The following is a 25,448-nucleotide window of genomic DNA, read 5'->3' as shown; positions in this document are numbered from 1 at the left end:
TTTCAGAATATAATCTGATAAATTGCTATACCCTTCCAGTGTTTATAATTTGAGAGTTTACAGCCAGTTTGTCAGGTTGAGGAAATATTAAAAGGAAGTAACAGCACAATTTTTATCATCTCTCCACTCCTTATTTCTGCCATCATCTGGCAGAATGTCAGTGGAATTTCACCAGTTTCAAACTGAAGATGTTAAGCCAATAATTTTAAATTCTTTCACACAGTGTCTGCACTTAGATAAATATCTAAGGCTTATAATTAGATTATTTTACTGACAAACACAGGCAAATGTCTTCTCTTTTTCTGAGAAGAAGTGAAACAATAGTATGTCATGCTTTCCTATCTGCCGTAATGAAAATAGTGCTCTGTAGTTTCAGAAATATCAGTCGTTTCACTGGGCTCACAGGTTTGGAACACATATCTACAAAATCAGATGTGTGATATTCACACTGCTGCAGCACATTATTTCACATATAAAAAAACAACTGGAGCTATTTTCCATAATTGTAAGCTATTGCTCATTTTTTTCACCACTAGAAAACACAAACCCAAGTGGCAAGAAGTTGTTTAACATCTACATGAAGCCGCTGGGAGAGGTCATCCGGAGATTTGGACTGAGTTGTCAGCAATATGCGGATGACACTCAGCTCTATCTCTCCTTGTCATCTGATCCTAGGGAGGCGGTGGATGTCCTGAATCGGGGGCTGGAGGCCGTGATGGGTTGGATGTGGGCTAACAAACTGAAATTGAATCCGGATAAGACGGAGGTACTGTTGGTCAGTAGGAGAGCCAATCGGGATGAGGAGATTTTACCGGTTCTGGATGGGGTTGCACTCCCCTTGAAGGAGCAAGTACGCAGCTTGGGGGTACTACTGGACCCGGCTCTGCTTTTGGAAGCTCAGGTGGAGGCGGTGGCCAGGGGTGCCTTTGCACGGCTTCGGCTGGTGCGCCAGCTGCGTCCCTTTCTCGAGAAGGCAGATCTGGCCACGGTTACCCACGCCTTAGTCACGTCGCGGCTGGATTACTGTAACGCGCTCTACGTGGGGCTGCCCTTGAAGAATATCCGGAAACTGCAGCTAGTGCAAAACGCGGCAGCTAGGGTTTTATCCGGAGCTGCCCGTTGGGAACATATCACCCCCATTTTGAAAGAGCTGCATTGGCTGCCGGTTCGTTTCCGGGTCCAATTCAAGGTGCTGGTTTTGACCTTTAAAGCCCTAAACGGTTTGGGCCCGGGGTATCTGAGGGACCGCCTGCTCCCATGGGTTGCTGCCCGCTTGACAAGGACATCTGAGGGGGCCCTGCTCCAGGTGCCGACAATGAGGGAGGCCCGGCTGTCGTGCACTCGGGACAGGGCCTTCTCTGTTGCTGCCCCCAGACTCTGGAATGCTCTCCCAGTGGCCATTCGTTCCTCGGACTCCATCACGGCTTTTAGAAAGCTTTTAAAGACTTGGCTTTTTACCCAGGCTTTTACATGATCGTTTTCTACTGCAGCTTCTTTGTGTTTTTATTTGTTGTATTGTTTTTATGCCTGTTTTTATGTTTTTATATTTTTAACATGATATTTTTATTGTCTTTTTATTGTATGTTTTTAACTTTTGTAAACCGCCTTGGGGTTATCTTTTTAACGAAAGGCGGTATATAAATGCAAAAATAAATAAATAAATAAATAAATAAATAAAGTTGCAGATCATTGTTGCATATTTCATGTGCAGTTGCTTATTTGCACAGCTGTAACAAGTCATTGGTTCCAACCTGCTCTGGCCCTCCATGGATCTACCAGCAATGTTCCTAACTCTGAGATCTCTTTGGGAACACACTTATCCATGTACATAAATAGGCATTTTTGCCCGGGCTATACTTCCATCTACTAATTGCTGCAATGACAGGGACTATAAAGCCTGTCTAGAACTCTCTTGTGAAAATGTTGGTGTTAACCTGAACACATTCGTAATCTTCTGTTGCAGTTGGTTTGTTGGATAACTATGTGCACAACCTCTTTTGCTTTGCTTTTGCCTTCTCTTAAATGATGTATTTGTCAAAATCAGTAGACTGCAGGCTTCTGGCATTTCGTAATGGAGATCATGCCAGTAGGAGAAAGTACTACATTCCTCTCTTTTCAGTTTCTCTTTTGTAGCAGACGTTTCCCCCTATCCGCCCAAGAATTAAGCTACTTAAAACTATAATTCAAGTATTTTGTTACAGGTATTCAGGTGGTTCTGACTATGAAGGAAACTCACCCCCAACCTCCTATTGATTGATACATTGATCATTGATTCATCAGCTGTCTCATTGGGGCACATGCACACATGTGAATATGCAGTTGTCACATAGGGAGCAAAAAAATCACAGGTATTTGTGGTATCTCTCAATATGATTCCTCTCCACAAATTAAGGGTGCTCCACTAATTTTTTTTTTGGGGGGGGAGTCTAAGACTCTAGGTTATCCCTACAATGAGGTTGCTCTGTTATGTCACTCTGTTGGTGCGATATCGGGGGGCATTGCTGCTTTTTATTATGGTTGATTACATGACATTTTGATTTTTCAAATGGTTTGTTTAAACAGCTGGCTACCATCTGATCCATCCTGTCCATTTCCCACCAAGAGAGTTGGAGGTCCCTGCCTCATGCTTTCAATTGCAGTATACACCTGTGCCCAGCTAGTGAAGAGAATCTGCACACACAAATGTGTGTGCACATGCACGGTGCCTGAGGATCTCCCCTAGAGTAATTTTCTGTCTTCAAAAAATTCCCAGCGTTCTTGCACAACAGTACGTGCACACCAGATTGATGGGAAGCTCCAGTTACTATAATGGAGGACTAACTCTGAACCACGTTTTGTGGTCTCACTGGGGATGGGGCTAGGGGTGGGTGGGAAGCTTCTCTCTGGAACAGAAATGCTTTCAGTTCTTACTGTCGCCTGCAGATTTTTAAATATAAGTTTCTGACGATGTTCTTGTGCAAGAACACCAGTATACCAGAACATCAGTCCATTAGAGCAGGTGGAAGATCTACCACATCATGGCTTCATTGAAAAGGATATCTCATGGGACAGAGGGGCACTAGGCAGGCCTCCTCCGCACTCCCCAAATACCATTGGACTGTTATTACTTCTTTCTCCATTTATGAAAGGAAACGTCTCTGGGTTCCTGTCAGGGTTGATTCGATTTAAATCACAATTTAAATCACTTCACAGAAGGGCTCAGTTTTAATGATTTAAATCACTAGTCAGGAAGATTCTATGTAATCATCATTTTCTAGTAAAAGTACATTATTGTTGTCTAAAATAACCTTAACACATATTCAGTCTAGATGTAGCTTTCAATTTTAGAGGGTAGGTACACACTTATAATGGTACACATAATTCTGTTTCATTTGGGCAACCAGGCCTTGGCCAAATGATTCTTTGTTGCACTGTTTGCACTTCATATGCATGCCTGTCTTAGTCACAGGTACAGGAACTTCATTAATGTATTCTCAAATGGGGTTTCTTTACAGACTGCTGCCATGATAGGTGTTTCCTTTCCACAGTGGAGGATTCATTCTGAAAATGTTTGCTCAAGACTGCATTAATATGTCCCCCTTGATTTCACTTTCTATTCCCCTTCCTTGCATTTATATCCAGACTCCTCCTCCTTGCTCAGATCTACTCCATCCCCCCAAATCCTCTCTTCATTTATTGATCTTCTTTGTGCACTTTTAGAAAGAGAGAGGGGCTAAGGTTTGGGGGGGGTGCACGCACATGCGCTACATGTACACCACCTGCAGAATGGATTGATCAGGTCTGTTAACTCCTGTCCCCAGTTAAAATCTTCATAGTATATAATTAGAAGTTATAATTAATATTCATGGTGATATCGTAGACCTAGGTTCTTTTTTATGAATTGTTTTAAAAAAATAATAAAATGCAATTTAAATGTTTAAAAGCCAATTTAAATTAAAAAATCATTGATTTTTTTTTTTAAAAATCATCCCTGGTTCCTGTGATGTATTAGTGTACTTGCACATGAACACTGTGGAGGTATATTAAATTTAAAAAGGATAACCAGTTGGGTGTCTGACGCCTTCCCAAGAACCTCGCAACTGTTTTTTCTGTGCGGGGGGCATATAATTTCTACCATCCCCTACACACACACGCACCCCACTACCAAGCTTGAAACCAGCTATGGATTGTGCAGTAGCTGGATCTTTCTGCTGTTAAAGTGCACTTCTCTTAGAGTGCTCAATCTTTATTTATTTTTATTTTTTTAAAAAAACAAACAACATCATGAATTATTGGACCTCTGGACCAGAAATAGACCACAGGGTGCAGCAGGAAGTCTGCCCAGGTGTGGAATTGAGAGGGGTATCAGGCAGAGCCCGACACTCCCCAGACAGGTAGCCACACCTCCGTCCCCTGCTTTATCTCAGGGTTCTCTCAAAACAACTCCACAAAAGTGCTGGGGTATTGCATACAACACTCCACCAAAGTGCAACGTTCAAAACATGCAAATATTATCCATTAAGGGCCAATCATCATGGAGGGGGGGGGAGCTGAATAATGCCATTGGCATCAGCACCTTGCTGTTAGCGCATGGAAGTAGCTGTAAATCTCCCCCTTGCCTGAACTTCCCCCAACTCTAATCATAGTGAGGCAGGAGTAAATCACCATTTAGAAAACCTCCAGGATCACATTCTTAGTGCTAAGTAGGAAATTGGGAGGGATTGCCTGGAATGTGTAAGGATCTAACAACTGAGCCTAGTGGCTTCATAACAACTGTTGTGTGAAGACACATCAAAATGTTCAGACAGAACAACACAGGACTTGTTTGTGCTGGATCAGGGCAAAGGTCCATCTAGTTCTCTTTCTTCAACAGCAGCAAACCAGTTTCCCTGGGAAGCTCACAAGCAGAACAAGATACATGAAACATGCCTGCAATGATTCACCACCCCACCCCCCACCAATGGTGCTATTACTAATACTCAGTGGCTTTTTATTACTATTTCCAACCACTACCCACGTCTCTCTAGCTGAGTTGTGAGGATGGTGGAAAATCTACTTAGAAACAAGGCAGGAGGAGGAGCAGCAACAGCTGCAGCCAAGATCTCATTCATACTGAAATCAGTAATTCAAAGCAGTACACGAAGAAACTGAAAAATAAACATGTTGTAAGCTTTTAGCAAAGGATTATCAGTGAATTTCAATGCTCTGAGCTCACTTTGGTTTTGTCTAATTTTAATAATACATTATCAGTCTATTAAATATATTTCCTCTTCATTAATACAGTTGATGAAAGCTGTTTACTGCTTCATTGAATTTTGATTTTAGCAATTAATTAGCTATTTTCTGATATGGTATGTTTTCCACAGATCCCAGAATTCTCAGCATATCTAGCCTGCCTCTTTGCATACTAATAGAAGCCCTCTTTCAAGTTTATGGGCAAAACCTAGTCACAGTAATTAATTGGGTATCCACAACTAGAAAGAAAAATGGAGGAGGGTTGTTGCAGGGGTTTTCTTGTGCCTCAAGTGTTGTACTGGAATAACTCTTTGCACACTTAATTAAACTCAGAACTTGTATGTACCACAGTCTCCTGCCACTTCATGGAATAAATTATCTATTATTGTACAGGCCAGTTGTGGGCTGTGCAGTCTATAACTGAACAGCAGGATGGACAACTTGTGACCCACCACCTGGAATTTCCTGCACCTCCATTTCTCTTGTACATTCACTGGCACAGGATGATGGTACAGAACTTAAAATGTTGGGGGAATTCGATGCTATCTCTTTGGAATTCTTGCACTCTCAGAAATCTGGAGGAATGTTTTTATATGAAGGCATCATCTCATACTGCGTGGGAGGAGGCAATGGTAAACTCACTCCTGTAATCTACCAAAGAAAACCACAAGGGCTCAAATTTATGCTTGTTTAACTAAGATTTTATTCCAGGAACAACTCCATATTAGCAATAGCAATAGCAATAGCACTTACATTTATATACCGCTCTATAGCCAAAGCTCTCTAAGCGGTTTACAATGATTTAGCATATTGCCCCCAACATTCTGGGTACTCATTTTACTGACCTCGGAAGGATGGAAGGCTGAGTCAACCTTGAGCCCCTGGTCAGGATTGAACTTGTAACCTTCTGGTTACAGGGCGGCAGTTTTTTGGGTTTTTTTACCACTGCGCCACCAGGGCGCAGTGGTAAAATTCCCTTCACCTTTCCCTCCATTTTGTTTCTTACTCCACCCACCACACTCTCTCTACAGGATCCCCAGGTGGAAAAGGAGGGTATTTACTCTACCTCTTCCTCCCTCCGATGCCTACGGCACTACTGTGATAGTGACTCTAGCACTAGTTGCTCTAGGAAATGTAATTTCCCCAAGGCTGAGGGAAGGTGAACCTCTCTCTCTTCCTCCCTCCCCTCTTTTCTGCTGCCACTGCCAAAGCAGCAGCAGGCAAGTAAGCACGAGGGAGTGAGGAGAAACTGAGTTCTTCTCAGGCTTGTGTTAAAATCTAAAAAGTCAAGCAGATGGTCTCCTTGTATTTACGAGGAGGATTTTGAGTCATTAAGGATTATATCCTTAACCTGGAAATTAAACGCTTTGATTCAATACAACTAGTAGAATTTTTAGGGGCTTCTGCACATCCTTAGGTGACCAATGGATTTTGCCTTGAGTAACATTTGAAGTGAACTGGAGATTTCTCAGGCAAAATGTGAGGATATGTGGACTAATCAAATTTCTGAATGAAGTTTCACATATTGCTAGGAAGAAATAGTGTTCTGAAGAAAGCAGGTTTTACAAAATAACTAAAATGATGGAGGAGGAGGTTAATGCTGCCTTTCTGTGGAGCGAGGATTAGAACAAAAAGTTAGAGCTTCTTAGTTAGCAGCATGTGCCTTGAATTGAACACATTAATGAAAATGGTGCAGTGCTCAATGAACATGGTACAGTCCTTCAAGAAGCTGTCCACTAGCAATAGAAACTAGAGCAGATTTCAAAGGCACTTTGATCTTATAGGACTGATGGATCTGTTGGAAGTTAAGGACTTTGCGCTGTCTCTTGTCTCAGTGACATAGGAGGACAGACTAGTGAATCAGAGGGCTAGAGGGTCAAGACATTGATAGTCCCTTCTCTACTGCTCTGACACTATCCCTTTGGAATGTAGATTGCTAATCTCGGGGACACTTCCTCCTTCCTCTCTCTCTTCTCTTCCTGTTCCTTCTACCGTGCAACATGCAAGCTCCTCTCCCCTGCACCATGTGTGCAGAGATGCAGAATCCATCTGCATCCAGCTAGCTAGCTAGATTAGAGATCCTAACTCCTCCCTTTCCTATCTAGAATGGAGTTTTTAAATAAATGCCATATATATTGATTTGAAACTATGAACTAGCTCCAAGGTACTTTACTCTCAGCATACATGCATGCCTACTAAATTCCGCTGTGTTGTGCCTCTGTGCACTCTGCTATAATGAAAAAGGGATTCTCTTACCAGAGAGAATTCCCAACAAGATCAATGTAAAATGTGCAAATGACATAAGTGTTACATATCGGCAATGCAGGGCAAAATTAGTTGACTGATGCATTCATGGGTCATTTTGTACTTTGCAGAGACCACTGCAGTATCTGGATTGTATGGCTTCTGGATTTCACTTCTTTTATTCACATTTTTTATGATTGCCATTTGACATGACACAACCTCCATGTAAAAGTTGGGCTCTAGCCTTGTATTAACCCCAATTCAAGTAGAATACCCATGAGCTTGAATCTTACATTGGTTTTCAGGAACTGGGGCAAGGGTATGCCGCCCTCCATAGAAAGGCTAGAGACCTTATTCCGACTCTCTTTGTTCAAGAGAAGACGTTTATTCTCCAGACGTCATTACAAAGGGCGGTCATTAGGCAAAGGGTCTTCAGACTGACAAGGTGTGAAAAATATTTAGTAAATTGTATGCCGCATCATTTTCATCCAATACCATTATGTTCAATGAATTTAGTGATAACAGCAGGGGCAGCCCAAGGAGCTATGGAACCTGAGCAGTGGCGTAACGATAGGGGGGGCAGGGGGGGCATGTGCCCCCGGCGCCACTTTGTTCGGTCACGTGGGGGGTGCCAAAAAGTGCCCCTGCCAATCCCCTTCCTTTTCGGAAAAAAAAAATTTTTTTGGTTTGCTTTTTTTTTTTTTGCATTGCGCAGGCGAGCGCACAGCACAGCAGCAGTCCACAAAGCCGCTCCCCACGGCACGAGCGGTCCCGGCGGCGCCCCCCCCCACTTGGCTCCGGCGCTGCCAGTCACTTCATCACTCAGTCACTCACGCGACGGACCTCTCCTCCTGACCTGGGTGGGCTGGCCTCGCTCTGCCTCTGCTCACTCCCCGCCCTGCCGCACCGCCACCAGTCGCGCATGCGTGTGTCCTCCTCTCACCGCCTGCACGTGGACTTCAGTTTGTTTGGAGTTGGGAGACACAAGCGTTTGTGTTGCTGCTGCCTGCTGCGTGCTGGCTGGGGCTGTGCGCGGCACAAGGACAGAAAGGAGGAGGGAGGACTGCCTCATCAAACCAGAGACACGGTGTGTGTGATCGCCGGCGGGGCAGGGGGCAGCGGCCGGAGCGGGTGACCTGATCTCACCACTCAGTTGAAGAGGCGGCGGCAGCCTGCCCCAGAGCTTCCCCTTTCCCCCAGTCTGAGCCAGATATGTCTCTGTTTGTTTTTCCCTTCAGATTTGGGGGAGGGAGAGGGAAGTTGAGGGAAACGGGTAGGGTGGCTTGCGTGCGTGCGTGCTCACAAATCAAAATGGTGGCCGCCAGCCCCCTGCCCCCATTGTTATGTTAAATCCCATGTAAAGTCCCTGCCAGCTTGTCTGTGTCTCTCTTGGGGGTGGAGTAGGTGGCGGCACAGCTGGGGGGGGGGCTGGGGAAGGGGCCCCTGACTCTCAGGCTGCGGCGGCAACAGCAGCAGCGTGTCCCAACGACACTCCCATGAGTTTCTTCCCCATGGCTGGCTGGCAGGCAGCTGCAGCACCTTGCGATAAGGAAGTAGCTCGGATGTGGCTATTAAGAGCAGTCTCAAAGTTCTCCCCTTTGTGTGAGAAAGCAAAGAAAACAATAGCGTTGTTCGTCCCCCCTCTCCTCTTATCAAGGGTTAATTTGCAATGCTCACTAGAGGTGATTGCAGGCTGATAACGACAGCCTCCTAGGAAAGAGGGACTGAGTTTGTATGTGAGGGGAGAGAGTAGAGTCACTCAGGGAATCATTCTGAAAACCTGCGAGAGAAGAGGTAAAACTTTCTTTTCATGTTCATCCTGTGCTGATGGGTCGTTATTCATTCATTGCTGCTGTAACTGGCAGCTAGTGAGATCTGTTGTTTGCAAGTGGTCAGTTTTCCTTTCATTCCTCCCCCACCTCCACTTTTGCTCCTTTCTCTTTCCCCCTGTTCCCTCCCTGATCTCTGTTTTCGTACTTCCCTGCTATGCTGCCACACGCACCCCACTCCCACATTACCACCACAATCTGACCCCATCCTTTTTGCTTTCTGGCTGTTCCTTACCAGCCTTTTGTTCACCTCCCAAAGATCTGCTGGGGGGAAAAGACAGCCCACGAAAAGGAGAAGGAGGGAGAGAGGGAGCGTGTTCCAACACCCACCCACCCCCATTCCAAACACCCACCTTGTTGGATGGATAGAAACTCAATATTAATCACAAGGTTTAGTAGCTTTCCCCTTCACCCCCAAACGCTCCACCCTCACACAGCTTGATCACAATATGCTCCCAGAAGTAGTCTGGTAGTGGATTCAGAAGTTTGCTTTCTCCCCGAGAGAAGTGATGCATTCCATAGTTCACAGGATTTACAAAGGATACCACACCACCAACAAGCTTTTAGGAATGTGTTGCAGGGGTGCTGCTGTTTTTATGAGACATGAGTTTGAGTGTGTAATGGGGAAATTGAGGAAAGTTAATCAAAGGCCTTTTGCTTCCGTTCAGGCTACAATTATCCTAAACACGCTTACTAGAGAGTAAGGCTCGGTGGGACTCACTTCTGAGTGAACATGATTAGGGTGAATGATTTGTGCATTTCCTCCTTTTCTGGATTGGTGCAAGTGCATAACTATTGTATTGTGATGTTTTTGGTTCCTTCCTGTAGGATGCTTTAGGGGTGGGGGGGTGGGGGGGCGCCATTTCAGTGCTTGCCCTGGGCGCCGTTTTCCCTAGTTACGCCTCTGAACCTGAGGCAGGGTGAGAAATGCTGCCTTGCTCCACTCCCCCTGTGAAGGCCAGCCCTCTTTCGAAACTGAGCCTTGCAAGCTTTGAAAGTGGTGTGGGTGACAGGGAGAAGAGAAGAGGGCCAGTAGTTTCGTCTTCTCTTCTTCTGCTTGCAAGCTTTGCGAGGAGCATGAGGGGAGGAGGGCAGCCTTCTCTCTTTGCCCCATGCTCCTTGCAAAGCTTGCCAGGGAAAGATGTGGGCCTTGGAGTGGTGTTCAGATGGCAACAGTGGAAATTTTGCTGCCCCACGGGCACCCCAATAATTTACTGTCTGAGCGGACCACCTCAACTTGCCTCATGAAAGGACCATCCCTAGATAGCAGAATCTTTATGATCCTAGAGTAATTATCCAGCTCTGTGGATGCTCCCCTCCCCCCATTCTCCAGTTCTCTGTTCTATTCTCTCGTACACACACATACACATACAGAGATTCTTCATGCCTTTTGCCGATTCTGTCTATGCTGGGGTTAGGGTGGCCAGGAGTACAGGATACTGGAAATCTAAGCCCCAGGGAACAGAAGTAGTGCCAAGAAGGAACAAAGTGGGATGTATGGTTTATTGCAGAGGAGACTCTTTAAAAACAGAAGGTTCTAGGTGCAGTTTTGCTACCTTCCACTTCTGCAATACTTTGGATTGTGTTGGTTATAGGCAATTTGCATTGCTAACTGGTGATTATCCTCAATGATAGAAGCAATCACACTATGGCCAGTTTCAAATGTATACATTAACAGCAGTTAACACTAATTGGAGTTAAAATTACAAACTCCCTTTATGCTGCAGACATACATTACAACTAACCGCCGTTAGCCTAGCTGGAGTAGAGGGAGAGGGGAGACCCTCCCTACCGCTCGGCCTCCCAGCCAGATCCCAGCCAGCTTCACGGCCAGACTGTGGGCTAAGTGTCACTGCATCAGCCGCTTGGCTGAGATTGGCTACGATCTCCAGTGGGGCGTGCCAAGCAAGATCCTGCATTTTTTGAGCACCCCGCTGACCCTTAGCAGGGGAAACTCATTGAAAGCCCTCTAAATGCACAGCAATGCCAGCATCACTTACCAGCCATGGCACTGCCCCCCACAGTGGCCCCATACCTGAAAACACCACACAAACTCCAATCCCCAGAGAGATTGGGAGAATGAGTGTGTGTGTGGGGGGGATCTTGCTTTCTTTGTAGGTTGGGAGAGGAGAACTCGCATTTGCCAGAACAGGATATGCAAGTGGAGCAGGGCAAAGGATGCTGGGGATCTGTCCCACCATGACCAGGGAAGATGTTGCAAAGGGAGACTCCGACTCAGCCAGACCCATTGCAAAGCTGCTGTAAGTAGTTTGCTGCCCAGTCGGCTAAGAATCTTATGAGAGGACCAGTCTATTGGGAATATCCCTGAGCCTGTGAAGGCAATATCCCCACCTGCAGACTGTGAGCTCACAAGCTGAGCTGGCCACTTAACCACCAGGGAATCCAAGGGGCCGCTCTAGTGGGGTGCCCAACTATCCTTGTTGAAAAATAGAAGAAGACAAATAAAAATCTCCTCTCCCGTAATCGCTCTTCAGCACTGCACAAAACCTGGAGGACATCCTTACACCCCATGTTCCATAGCCTGGTCTCCTGCACAGCCATGGGGTGGGCCAATGGGACAGCACATTTGTTCAAGATTGAAAGTTCCTGGGTCTGGTCTGTTTGTGTGCTGTATGCAGATGCATTGCGAGAGAGGCCACTTCCTCCTCTGCTCCCCTGACCCTGAAGCACCTGAGTGGACTGCTGGGGCTGTTGGCGATGGTGCACATGTGCACAGGTGTGGACAGCTAGGCAGAGGGCCATTTTCCCTGGCACCTCAACAACTGTCCCCAGGAGCAGGAGAGCAGTTTCTGGGACACCCTTGCCCAACACAGCTCAACCTAGAGCACCCATGGACTGACACTCTCGCATGGCCAATTAGTCTCCACACCCCTCATCATATTTTGATGAAGATCTTGTTCATGAATAAAAAGGTGTGTTGTAAACACACACACACCAGGAAAGTGGCTGGGGCCCACTTCCCCACCCTTGCTTTGTAAAAAATAGAACAGATTGCCCCCAAATATCCCCACACTCCTTCTCTGTGCAGACCTGCAAGTACCCAGAGGGCATCTAGTCCTTTCCCCTTTCCCTAGTGTTGGTGAAGGGAGGGACACAGGCATGATGCTTTCTGCCCATTCAGGACTCCTGATCCCCGGTCTGTACGTCTGTCCGCTGCATGCAGATCTTCAGGAGCAGGGATGGACAAGAGAGGGAAGCCCGTCTGCTCTCCGGACAACACTAGAGAGTGGAGTTGTCACTCTGGAGGGCTGGAAAGGGTACACCTGTGCACATGGACATGTGGGTCAGAAGGGGGAAATGCATGGTCCCCAAGACTAGGAATGTGTTCCTTGGAATATTAGTCCCCATGGTTATGAACCAGAAACCATCCTCGCTCTATCCAAAGCACCCATGGCCTGACGCTCTCATGAGGGAGGTGTTGGGTGGAGAAGGGGATGTATTGCCCTCTTGAATCACCTATGCTTTTCCTAGGCACATTACTTCTTTCCTCTCCACTCTGATGGTCATGAGCTGCCCCAGGGGTGTCCCCATGGCCTGTCACTCTCATGCCCGACCACTGTGCCCTGGGTTGGCTGGCAGTTTCCTTGAAAAAGGATCTCAGCTGCCCCAAGACTGTCTTCAGTGACCTGTCCTGCTCATGAGCATCTATCCCCTAAAAGGGAAGGGGCTGGGCCCCTCTTCCCCACCCTTTATGAGTGAAAAACAGGGCTGCTCTGGAATCCCTGCTGGGGCTCTGCCTTTCAGACCCTGCCCATAGCACCCCCACCAAAACAAATTGCAAGGACGGTGCAGGCAGTGGGCAGTGGGCAGCAGGCAACAGAGAGGACCCTTCCAGCCACTGGAAATTCCCAGGCCAGGGCCAGCATTGCAGCATATGTAGATCTAGAGGCATGGAGATTCCCGGGAGTAGAGAGCACCGGTTTCCAGCCACCCTGGGATGGCTGTGTCACACATTGGGGGCCGCAGGAAGGGGTCTCCACATTGGTGGGTGGGTTGGCAGGGTGCAGGGTTTGACAGTGGGTTGGCGGCAGTTGCCAAGACAAGGAAAACACTTGTCCAAGTGTATGTCCCTGCAGCTTTCCCCCATGGAGCATCATCCCTTGCGCCACTTCGTCTGCACTCTTGTGAGAGAGTGGTCTATGTGGTTATGGGCTAAAGTTGCAGCATGCAATGAGAGCACTAGCTTGTACAACATGAATACCATTGTGTAAATTTTCAATTACTGCCTGTGATGGTACTTCTCATGAGTAAGACTTAGGGAGCAAACATCCCCCTCCCTGGAGAAGTGGCTGGGGGCCCCTTCCTCATCCTTACTTGGTGGAAAACAGAACTTGGCTGCTCTGGAACTAATTCTGGGGGTCTGCCTTTCAGACCCTGCCAATAGCACCCCCACCCAAACCATTTGCATGGACAGTGGGCTGCAGAGCAGACCCTTCCAGTCATTCAAAATTCCCAGACCAGGGACATCATTGCGGCATATGTAGATGAACCACTGCAGGGAACCCCATGCGAGGGGAGATGGCATTTCCAGCAATCCCTGCCTAGTTGTGTGGGCATAGTGTGGCTATCTGACTGCCAGCTGAGTGCTTGTAATCCTGTAGTCCACCATCCACCGAGACCAGGAAAGATGTTGTGGGGGTACCCTTCCCTGTGGCTTGCGGGAGCATAGTATCTTGGCAGGGCATCTGCAGCCCTCCAGCCCACAGGTGTGCCTCCATGGATTGTCACTCTCATGAGAGAGCAGTCCTGGTTTGTAATGGTAGGGCAAAATGCAACACAGGAGAATTCTGATCACTTCCCTGGATGGTTCTTCTCACGAGTAAGACTTAGGGAGCAAAACTCCCCCCCGGGGAAGGGGCTGGGGCCCCCTTCCCTATCCTTTCTTTGGCTGTCCCAGCTCCCCTGCTTGGGTCTGCCTCTCAGCTTCCCCCTCTTGTTCTCCTGCTTGTGCTTCCACTTGGTGTGTTTGTGGACACCCATGACTGCTCGCCCCGAGCGGCTGAGCAGCTTGACAGGATGGCTGGGCTGGGCTGGGGTGTGTTGGCATCCCTGTAGCCTGGCAACTCCATCGCTGCATGGCTGACAGGAGGGGCAGGACTAGTTTTCCGAGAGGCTGCCAGCGAGAAGTGCCAGAAATATGGAGCAGCCCCATCTTCGGACAGGTCTGCGCTGCCACCTCTATGACTGGAGTTTGGAAATGGGTGTTTATTGGTGGGTAGGTACGAGTCTGCCTTCAGGCATAGTGGTTCAGCAGCAAAAATTCAGTGGTTATTGGTGGCAAACTTCGGAGAGAACCTCAGGTCCCAAATGGAGGTTGTTGGGGCAAAATGGAGTTTACTTTTGAGGCTTAACTGCTGTTTTGCACATTTGGGCGTACTGCAGTTACAAACTCTGGTAGCTTTAACTGCATTTGCACTTTCCCTATGAACAGGGCCATAATTAAACAGGTCCATGCTTTGATGGGCCTGCTGACAATGACCTGAGAGGCAACTGTGCTTATGTTCAGAGAAAAAAGGAGGTAAGAGTTAGCTATTTACTTTCAGATCTGGAATCCCCGCACCTAATTAGTAGCACAGCTAGAAACTTAGGAAAGAATTAAGGTGGTTATAAACAGCACAAAAAACATTTATTGGAGCTTTGATTTAGGGATATTTTACAAGTCCCAGTGCTCAGCAGGGGATAACATAAGCTAGAACTGACATCTTCCAGTGATGCAATGCGACTTTAAAAAACAATAGTACCACTGTAAGAAAATGAAGAGCCTATTGCTTCGAAATAATACTAGCAAAGTGAACACAGTAGCATCTGAAGGTGTGGCAGAAAGTGTTCATGTACAGGATCAGCATTTTCAAACTGCAACATTCATAACAAAAAGTGCTGCTTTTGTATTACTACAGGGGTTTTCCAGACTTGGCTCCCCAGATGTTGTGGGCTGGGAATTATGGGAGCTGAAGTCCAACAACATCTGGGGACCCAAGTTTGAAAACTCCTGCATTACTATGGTTTTATAGTGAGATGTTAGACATGCTTTCCCATGCAATATGGGCCTGACCCTATGATGGTGTAGGGTGCTTAGCCAGCCTTAGGCAGCAGAGACTGGGGTGCCATTAAAGGGCAACAAATTGTTAGTTATTCCACCATCTCTGCTGTAAAATGAACCTTGATGCTGGGCCAACCCATGCACATATGGCACAACAGTAGCCTTCTATTTCAAATGGGGTCAAAAGGTTCTCCCTAAGAACATCTTTGCTACCACTGATCAGATGGAACCTATCAGGTGCTGGCAGGTTTTTGCTTCCTTCTGCTTCCTCCTTCCACTTATGGTGGAAGGAGTATATGTCTCTGTATGTTATATTGCTGCAATATAATTATTGCAAAATAACATAGGGCATAGGCAGCCCATGTTCAGGTTGCCCCCCCCCGCAAGCCTGCAGTGGCAACCCCCCTGAAGCTCACCCCCATGGCGCTCATAAAGCACCACTCCTCTCCTTGCCTTGTGCATGGGGCACACCTTTTCTTCTTGCCGCGCATGCGCAGTGGTGGCAGCAGCAACAGGATTCTCTGTGACTCCCCTGAAGCAGCAACCTGGGGTAGCCTGCCTTGGCCTCACTGCTCAGCTAGTCACCATGCATGCATGATGGCCAGCTGAGTGGTAGACACGGCTTTCACACCAGCTGAGCAAGCCAGCTGAGCGGCAGGGGTGGGGCAGCCTACCCTGGGCTGATCCTTTAGGGAGGTTGCTGCTGCCACCGCACACATGTGATGGGGAGAAAAGGGGTACCCCATGTGTGGCAGGGAGAGGAGAAGCACGGGGGGGATGCCACCACTGCTGTCGGGTGTCTGTTGTGGTGAGCATGGAGGCCCTGCCACTGGCTGCAATAGCTCCACCCTTGGTTGCAACCATGAACAATGCTGGAGTAACAAGAAAAGTGCATATATCTTGTGCTGCTTAGTCCCGAAACAGCCCGAGCCTCTCTGCTGAGGAAGAAGTGAGCTAGTGCTCACCAGAGGCACTCATCCAGCCATTGCCTCAGCTTTGACAGAATCTGATCCGTGTAGGAGCCTGTGAGGTCATTCACACAATCAAAAACTATGTTCTACCTGGGTTTGGGAGCCGTGTTTGCTCCCAGTTTTCGGTTGTCTGGAAGCAAGGTAAGAGGGAAACCTGGGTAGAAGTGATTGTGTGGAAACAAGGTCAGAGGAAAAGCTACCCAGGTCCACCTAGGCCACATCCCAGCAAGCCCCATAGCACTCCCATCACCAGACTGCTGGCAAGGCATCAGGAAATCAGTAGAGTGGCAACCATTGGCTTCAAGGGTGTGTGTGCAGTGTGATCGTGCCTTTTTTGCATTGATTGGCTCCTCTTGGCAGGGGAAGGGCATTTAAACCTGTTCCTCACACCACGTGTACCACTGCCCTTGCAAGGGCCTCACAGCCATACCAGTCTTGCACGAGCTGGCATTGGGGGATGCAGGGGGCACTAGTGTTCTGTTATTCCAGAAAGGGATCATGATGAGTTCATAGGAGGAAATATCTATTTGAAGGTGGGTGAAGGATCCTGGGGTTTGGTCCACGGTGACAAAGGAAGCTCTCGTGATGGTGGACTCTTGGTCCCATGTTGGGTTGCCGGTTGGGGATTAGCCCTCTCATGAGAGAGCCAGTCCATTGGGGAGGACCAGAGGCTCCATGAGCTTCATGTCTCCATCGAATTTGCACTGTCATGAGATACCCCATCCAACTATAGGGGGCCCTGCCGATATCCCTGGTATCTCTGTTTAACAATAAAACTCATGCTCTGCACCTTCCACTCTCCACTCTACCCTTCCCGTTCCCTGGATGGAAGCTGTCATAAAGTCTTATATAGAAACTGCAGTTAAAGGCCCTGCATGCCAGGAAATGTGTCAAGGTGTGTGTTGCTGGTTATGCAACACTCTCAAGTAACTCAAGTAATGCAAGCCAATGGACAGATACAGACAGGAGATTTGTAGGATGTGTGTTATCTATTTCTTTATATGACTGGACAAGAGAAAGGTTTCCATGGACGAGGTTTCTATGGGTTTCTGCACTGGGTCAGCACATTGGTGTTTGTGCCAAGCAATGTGGTATCACTCTCCTAGCATTTGTGAGCTTTGTTGGGAATCAACCGAGTTGTGCAGTTCTTGGTGTCGCCAGGGTTCCATTTGTTTTTGCACGCTTCTGCAGTCCTTTATTGCTGGAGACCTCTCCTGCTATGCTGTCTTGTCATCCCATCCTTTTTGTGTGGACTGACAAAGGGGGGACTATGAGAGGCACTGGAAAGCAGGCTTTCGCCAATGTATTTCTCTCCCTTTAAATGCACTGAAGCTTGGGACTCGGCAACGTGGCATCCGTTGCCGGGCAATGGCAGGAGGGCTGTAGAGACTGCGGAGGGCAGGGCAGCTGATCAGAGAGGCAGCCAGTGAGAAGCGTGGCAGGCATAAAGCTGACACATTTCTGGGTTGGTCTGAGCCGCCCTCTCGGTAGTTTCAGGAGCAGCCACAGCACAACACAGGTTATGGCAGCAGCAGAACTTGGAGGACATGTTGCCGCCTTTAAACCTGAGGTTCCAGTAGCAAAACCCACTACAATCCAAAGGTTCCGGTTATGGTTTGGGATCAAAAACCTCAATTGGTTGATGAAACCGTGGTTTCAAGCATTCCAACAATCACAAAATCAAACCTCTTCCATGGCTGCCTCCGGTTTGGTGTTATGTCAGAAGGTGGACATAGATTTCTTAAGGTGATATAAAAGAGAAAGAAAGAACATGAAATAGATTTCTTATTCATCTCCCTTTTGCTCTTTTATCTGTCTTTTTCTTTCATTTTCCTTTTGTATTTGCATCATGCCCCAATTTTTTTGTGAATCAATAGTGACTTTTTATATTCATTTCTATACAGTATTCTTAGAATATTTGCGTATTTACAGTATGTCTGATTTAATTATGCTGTATTTTTAATATATATTATTTTCTTTACTGGGATATGGCTTGTAGAGATGTGATATAAGTATTCATTAGCTGTTTGTCTCATATCTACATTAGGCCTATTTTATTTAGTTAACATTGACATAATTTTTTGTTCAGAACTTTGTCATTTAGTAATGATTAAAAATTCAATAATTTGTTAAATAATAAAAAACCACTCCTGGTTATGTGTCCTGGAGTACTTGCACAGCAGTGTTTGTTTCTACCATGCTGGTGCAGTGATATTGTGCGGGGGACGGGGGGAGAACTTTCTAAAGTTCTTTTTTTCCTACCCCACTGGCTATATAAAAGCTTTATCGAAGGAGAACACTTGACACGGGCCATCTACTTCAAACAGAATTTTAAGAGAAAATATCAAAAGATCCTATTGATCTGGCCTGGAATTACTTCATCTTTTATGCTGTACTATAGATTATATTTCTATAGTTTTCTGTTCTGCCAAGACTGTTATATGAAAGATGATGTTTCAGGAGCTAGGCACTCTCTTTACCAATATTAATTCACCTGTCTGTGTGGCTGCCAGAACATGAACAACCATGCCTAGTACTTACATTATCTCTCAGAGACCTGGTTGCACCTCTGAGGCGAGTGGGGGAAAATTGTTTCATTATTGTGCTGTTTCTCAGACTATTAATTACATGCTGGGGTGCCATTTCAGATTCAGGGCTGGGTATGGGAGGGGAACTTCAGTGGGTAAAAAAGCAAAAAGGCCCGCTTTTTGATATATTTGAAATTATTTTTTAAAAAACAATGCAGTATATCAAGAATATTTGTAGTAGTTATTTCTTCTTTTATAGTTTGGAATAGTTACAGCAATATTATCTTTATCAGTAGCAAAAACGGTTTGTTCCTTTGGCATGCATCACTAGTGCACAGACCCATTTAATTGTATTGTATTATCACCAGCACCACCAGCACCACCAATCATGCAAAACCAGAGAGTTGGCAAGACATAGAGGTCTTCCTGCAGCATGATCACATGGGATCGGAAACACCACATGGATCGAATGCTCCCATTCTTTCTAGATCAGGGTTTCTTAACCTTGCGCCCCCAGATGTTGATGGCCTACAACTCCCATCATCCCCAACCACAATGGACATGGCTGGGGGTGATGAGAGTTGCAGGCCATCAACCTCTGGGGGCCCAAGGTTAAGAAACCCTGCTCTAGATGGTACCTCTTTTACTACCAAATATAGCTTCAAGTGATCACCATATTAGTAAACTCTAGAGCAGTGGTTCCCAACCTTTTCGGAGCCAAGGACCGGTAAATTCTTCATGCGCAGTTTCAAGGACTGGTACATTCTTTGTGCACAGTATCCCAGACCAGCAGTTAGTAAAGGAGTTTCAAGTTTAAGTTGATCTATTTATTTATTTAACAGACTTCTATACCTGCCCCAAAACTTACAACTCTGGGCAGTTTACAATTAAAATAATATCATCAGCATTCAAATCACTAAAATTAGAATCATTTAAAAGCAAACATTAAATATTAAAACTATCACTCTCATAATTTTGGATAAGAAGATTACACTTTGATCAGAAGGGAGAGGGGAAAGGATGAGCCATCATGGCTCCCTGGCACCTGAGATTTGTCAAGTCCAGATTTAACATTACCATATTTTAAAAATATGTCTCAACCTTACACTTCAATTCTTCCAATTTTGTCTTTTCCTACTCCTCATGTAAGGTGACCCTGGCTCTCCAACTACAACTCCCATCATCCCCAGCCACAGTTTGTTCACCAAGGTTGCCTACCCCGGCTGTAGGGTGCTCTCTGCTATTTTCACAGGATTCAAACCAGGGCACCAGGCAGATAACTGAAGCCAGGCCTTCTCAGATGCTGTGCTGCTGGATTCCAACTCCCATTTGCAAAGGCCATTGGGGCTGGGGAGGATAAGCCTTGTAGTCCAGCAACATGAGGGAGGGGAAGGGCATTTGAGGACACCCCCCACCCGCTTAAGCAAAAGCTGCTGGAGGGAAAGTCCAGCATGACCCCCAGTCAAGTCATAGAGTCCAGACCACAAGGGAGGGGGTGGGGGAATCATTCTGGGACAGAAGGCCCTGCGCAACTCCAGCACCCCTTGCAACACCCTGCTGCTGCACCTGAGGAAAGAAGGACGGAAGGAAGGGGGGAAGCACCTCCTTCCTGGGAAAAAGCTGCTAGGGAAGCCTAACCTCAGAGCACCCCCACCAGGAGCATCTCTGGGCACACACCCCCAACCCACTGTCTTGTTCTACTCTTGCAGGATCACTCCTTTGCGCCGGGCTGCCCACACCCGGTCGAGAGACAAAGGGAGCCCTGGATCGGGACACAGAGCCGTTCTGTGGAGCCCTTTCCTTGGCTGGCTTGGACTCCCCCTCCTTGCTGCAGTCTCTCCTCCTCTTGGCGAGATCCTTTCCAGTGCCCTCCTAAGTCTTGCAGCAGGGCTGCTGCCCCCAGCCCTGCCTGCGCATCCCTCCCTCCTCCTTCCGCCTACCCAGAGGCGCTTGCTGCACACAGAAGGAAAGGTCCTTTAAAGAGCCCACTTCTCCTCCAATGAGTTTGCGGTGGGAGACTCTGCTCCAATAAAACCTGAGTGCCAATTGGACGGCGGGCGTCCCTTCCCAGGCACGGATCAGCACTCAACTCTTTGTGGATTAGCACCAATCCATGGACCGGCAGTTGAAAAACGGTGCTCTAGAATAGTGGTTCCCAACCAGGGTTCCTCCAGATGTTGCTGAACTACAACTCCCATCCTGGGGATGCTGGGAGTTGTAGTTCAGAAGCATCTGGAGTAACCCTGGTTGGGAACTACTGCTCTAGAGGATGAAGGATGCTTTCATTGATTTCTTGTATGGAGGCACAAAATATGCCCTGAAATTTTTACAGATATTTCCATCTTCCTGAATATGGCATTGCATGCTATTGATATGGTCTGTGAAGAATTCAATAAACTGTTAGTTTGTGCCCTCTCTCTCCCTCCCTTTTGTCCACAAAAGTGAATATGCATTGTTCACACTATAGGATTTGTGTGGTTCTTGTATCACTATTTTGCATAACTGTTGCAACAAAAGTAAAATAGTGTACAATTCCCCATTCGGAATGGAGATATCAGTGGGAGTCCACTGTGGTCTGGAGATATTCCTGAGAGTTTCGTCTGACCCCTAGCTGTGCTGGATGCCTTACATAGGAACACAGGTCTAGCTCAGTATTGTCTACACAGACTGGCAGTGGCTTCTCCAAGGTTTCAGGCAGGACTCTCTTTCCGCCCTATCTTGGAGAAGCCAGGGAGGGAATTTTAAACCTCTGCTCTTCCCAAAGCAGCTCCATCCCCTAAGGGGAATATTTTACAGTGCTCTTACAGTCCCTCCAGGCACTCAGATATTTGTGCATGCTTTGGGTGGCTTATAGAATAACCTAGATTGCAAACTTCTCTGGAGTTTGGCTGGAAATCTTTGGGGGATAGAACTCAGCATTCCACCCCCCACCTCCTTGTTTCCACATAACGTTCCTCCAACAATCAATTTTCATTTCTAGCCTCAGGAACATTGTTTGAATGCACTGAGTATGCTGCAAAACATGTGACTGCAACTGCAGGATGTTTGTTTTTGCTTCTTTTCTAGGACAGGTTTCTGAGAGGGACCACTCGAATTTCCGTAGAGCTGATGCAGTGAATGTGATGCACATACGGGAATGTGGCTGTGTTTTGAATTAGCTAGAGCTTCCTGTCTTGAAACAATAAATTAGGCATATCTAACAAATGTTTACTGTCTTTGTTACTCAGTGGACCAGCTAAGTTTTATGTGAACCTAACGGTATCTTCATGCTCCATTATTTTCAAAGGAAATTTTCCATGAAGACAGTCACAAACAAGAACATTTTTATTCAGTAGCAATGGGGTTAAATGACTTTCTCCATTTCCCTGATATGCTTATGACTTGAACAGATCCAACTAAAATGAAATGGGGGAGCATTTCCACTGGAATAGTGCATTACCACCTGAAGTTATTTATTTTATTTCCATATTTGAAAATCTGTTGTCTTGTTTTGCTGGCTAATCCAAGATTCCCCACGCCCAGTTTAATTGTATATATAGGAATTTTCAAAGTTAATTGAAAAATAATAATCTGAGATCTTAATACTGTCTGGAAAGTATTTTTTTAGTTGAGCTGAGAAGTAAGCAGCTATTTAAGCAGATGGGTCATTAGGTAGATAAGCAGGTAAGACAGTCAGAGAGCAAACATAATCTGTGCCGGAATGACAAGTGGTTCAGGTTAAGAACCAGGCCAGGCCAGAATCAGAATTTTTATAGGACCAGATATTCTATGAACTGGCCTTTTGTGTCACCCAACCTGACCTCTGTTGAACTGGCAGCTGCAGCTGTGGCACAGAAATGTCAAAAGCTCCCTCTTCTGGCAACCTGCTATGTCCTGGACCTGCTGCATATCCACTAAAAGATATATATGTATATATGATATGTTGTCTATTGGGTGTCTAATACTGTCTATGGGACAGTATTTAGGATCAGCAACTTTCAGTAGTTCGTTTTTAGTGATGCTGATTTTTCAGAATTGTTTACTGCTTCTACAGTACAGTATTATGAAATGCTTCTGCAATTCACCCTCTCTTTATGGGAAGGATTTATACTGTGGATGCAATCCAACATTCTATGCCTGACTGAAATCAGATAATTGAGATATTCCATCCAAAACTTATTTCTCCCTGTCCTTATTTGTGCCCATTCCATTTTTATTGGCAATACAGCTCCCACACACGTACACACTCTCTCTCACACACACAAAACACACACACTGCACCAAAAGGTGGAAGGTAAAATTCACCAGCAGATGGATCAGCCATATAGCCATTAGTCTACCAGTCAAGGTGGTAAATTTGGCAGCTCTATATAAGCTATCATCATTTTCTTTGTAGACAAGTATTGATTTCTCTTCCACATATAAGTTCCTCAGGATTGCAACTGGTTCTTTAGAATGCATTATTAATCTTTTGCCCAGACCATGTGGGAACCTATCTGTCATCCATGCAGGAAAGAGCACAGAGAATACCATACATATTGTTTCTCTTTCTTCCCACAGATTTTTGGGCATGAGTGAATTTCCTTTATTCTGTTCCTTTATTGTTCCCTTTCGGTTGTTATTTTTTGTTGCTTGGCTATGCATCCCACTCCTCCTGGATTCTGGTTTAACGAGGAGCATTTATCATCTTGATTGTGGAAACTGAGCATGTGCAGTTTGCTGCTGCCTTCAGTTCCCCTACATCTTTTTTCCCCTTCAAAGGGCTTTTCCAGATGTCAGTAAAACATACTATAAAGGAGCTTGCAAATAAATACTGGATTACTGTAATGTGCTCTATGTGGGGCTACCCTTGTATGTAGTCCGGAAAACTACAGTTGGTCCAGAATGCGGTAACCAGGCTGGTCTCTGGGGCCTCTAGGAGAGACCATATCACTCCTGTATTGAAGGAGTTACACTGGCTGCCGATATGTTTCCGGGCAAAATACAAGGTGTTAGTTATAACCTATAAAGCCCTAAACAGCTTGGGCCCTGGGTATTTAAGAGAACGTCTTCTTCGTTTTGAACCCCACTGCCCATTGAGATCATCAGGAGAGGTCCGTCTGCATTTGCCACCAGCTCTTCTGGTGGCTACTCAGGGACGGGCCTTCTCCGTTGCTGCCCCAAGCTTTGGAATGTGCTCCCTAGTGCCTCCCCATCTCTGACAATTTTTAAAAAGTCTTTAAAGATGCATCTGTTCACCCAGGCTTTTAACTGATACTGTTTTGATTGTTTTTCATGTTATTTTAGAATATTGTGTAAAAAAAAATTAAATTGTCATATTTTAAATTTCTTGTTTTTGTTTTTAACTAATGTTTTAAAATTTTGTTTTTATTTTGTTGTAAACCGCCCAGAGACCTAAGTTTTGGGTGGTATAAAAATATGTTAAACAAACAAACAAGCAAACAAACAAACAAATAAATACAAAGCAAAAGTTTACAGAGAATCCCGACACTTCCACAGATTGGTCCTCTCCTTCCCAGAATGTCTGGGGGCGGGCTCTTTGCTCTTTGAAAAGGCATGAGGCATGATCAGTTCAGCCATTGGCTGAAGGACTGTCTGGGGGTAGGGCTCAGATTGCCAATGCTGTTCCCAGCCTGCCCCAAACTCAGTCCTTTATCAGGAAGTGACCCTTCGCACCCATCCCTGACTATAGTGTGGGCTGCTGCTGGTTGCCCCTTTTGTGGGGGCTGTGGGGGCTGGGTAGGAATGTTTTGACCCTTTGCAGATAGGCTTTAGTCGTTGGCCTTTTTTGCCTACCTCACACTATATGCTCTAGTTAGTTAGTTAGGTTGGTTCCCTTGGTCACAACAGCAGGTACAGTGCTGTTTCTTGGGTAATTGAGTTCTGGTGATCACCTTTCAGGCATGTGTTTGGCACAAGGAGAAGTCATTGCCAGTCCCCAGAGGCTTTCCAGCTTAGGGAGCGTTAGTTGATAACTTACTCCAACCTGCTAAGGGAATCAACACCCTCCAAGGCTTTCCGGCTTGGGGATAGCGAATCCTAAGCCAGGTGCCTACACATTAGGCCGGCTAAGATGGGCAGCAGGTGGCCCTAGGCCTGATGCTGCCTGGAACGGAGGTATTTTGCTCTAGGTGCTATGCTGGTAGATTCGCGCATATGCAGCAAGTCTTTGGGACCACACTGTTGGGGGGTGGAGTCCCAATCCAATCTCTTTTTGTTATTTGCAATTACTAAAGTGGTGGCCCTATTTTTATTCCACAGTTATGTCTCATGCCTTTATTTGTCCGGGTGCAAGATCACTGTCATTTCTTCTGAGATTTGAAGGAGAGGTCACATGGGAAGAAGGCTCCTGGCGCAGTTTCTGTTCCGCCATCTGCTGGTCAGCTTTTGCTTTCACTCGGGGCTTCTCAAACTTGGGTCCCCAGATGTTGTTGAACTACAACTCTCATCATTCCCAGCCACTATGGCCAAAGGCCTGCCTTCACGGCATGGCCAAAGGCCCTGCTTGCCTTTCGGATTAACCCACCACTTTTCAAATGACGTACCTGTCAAATGTGAGTTAATCACTGAAAGCAAGAGAGAGAAGTAATTTTGATTAAATCTGAAGGTTCAAATGAGGTGA

This window comes from Hemicordylus capensis, chromosome 2 (genome assembly GCF_027244095.1).
Source record: "Hemicordylus capensis ecotype Gifberg chromosome 2, rHemCap1.1.pri, whole genome shotgun sequence".
NCBI classification, from domain to species: Eukaryota; Metazoa; Chordata; class Lepidosauria; order Squamata; family Cordylidae; genus Hemicordylus; species Hemicordylus capensis.
The sequence above is the reverse complement of the archived record's forward strand: the minus strand, read 5'-3'. Positions refer to the sequence as shown.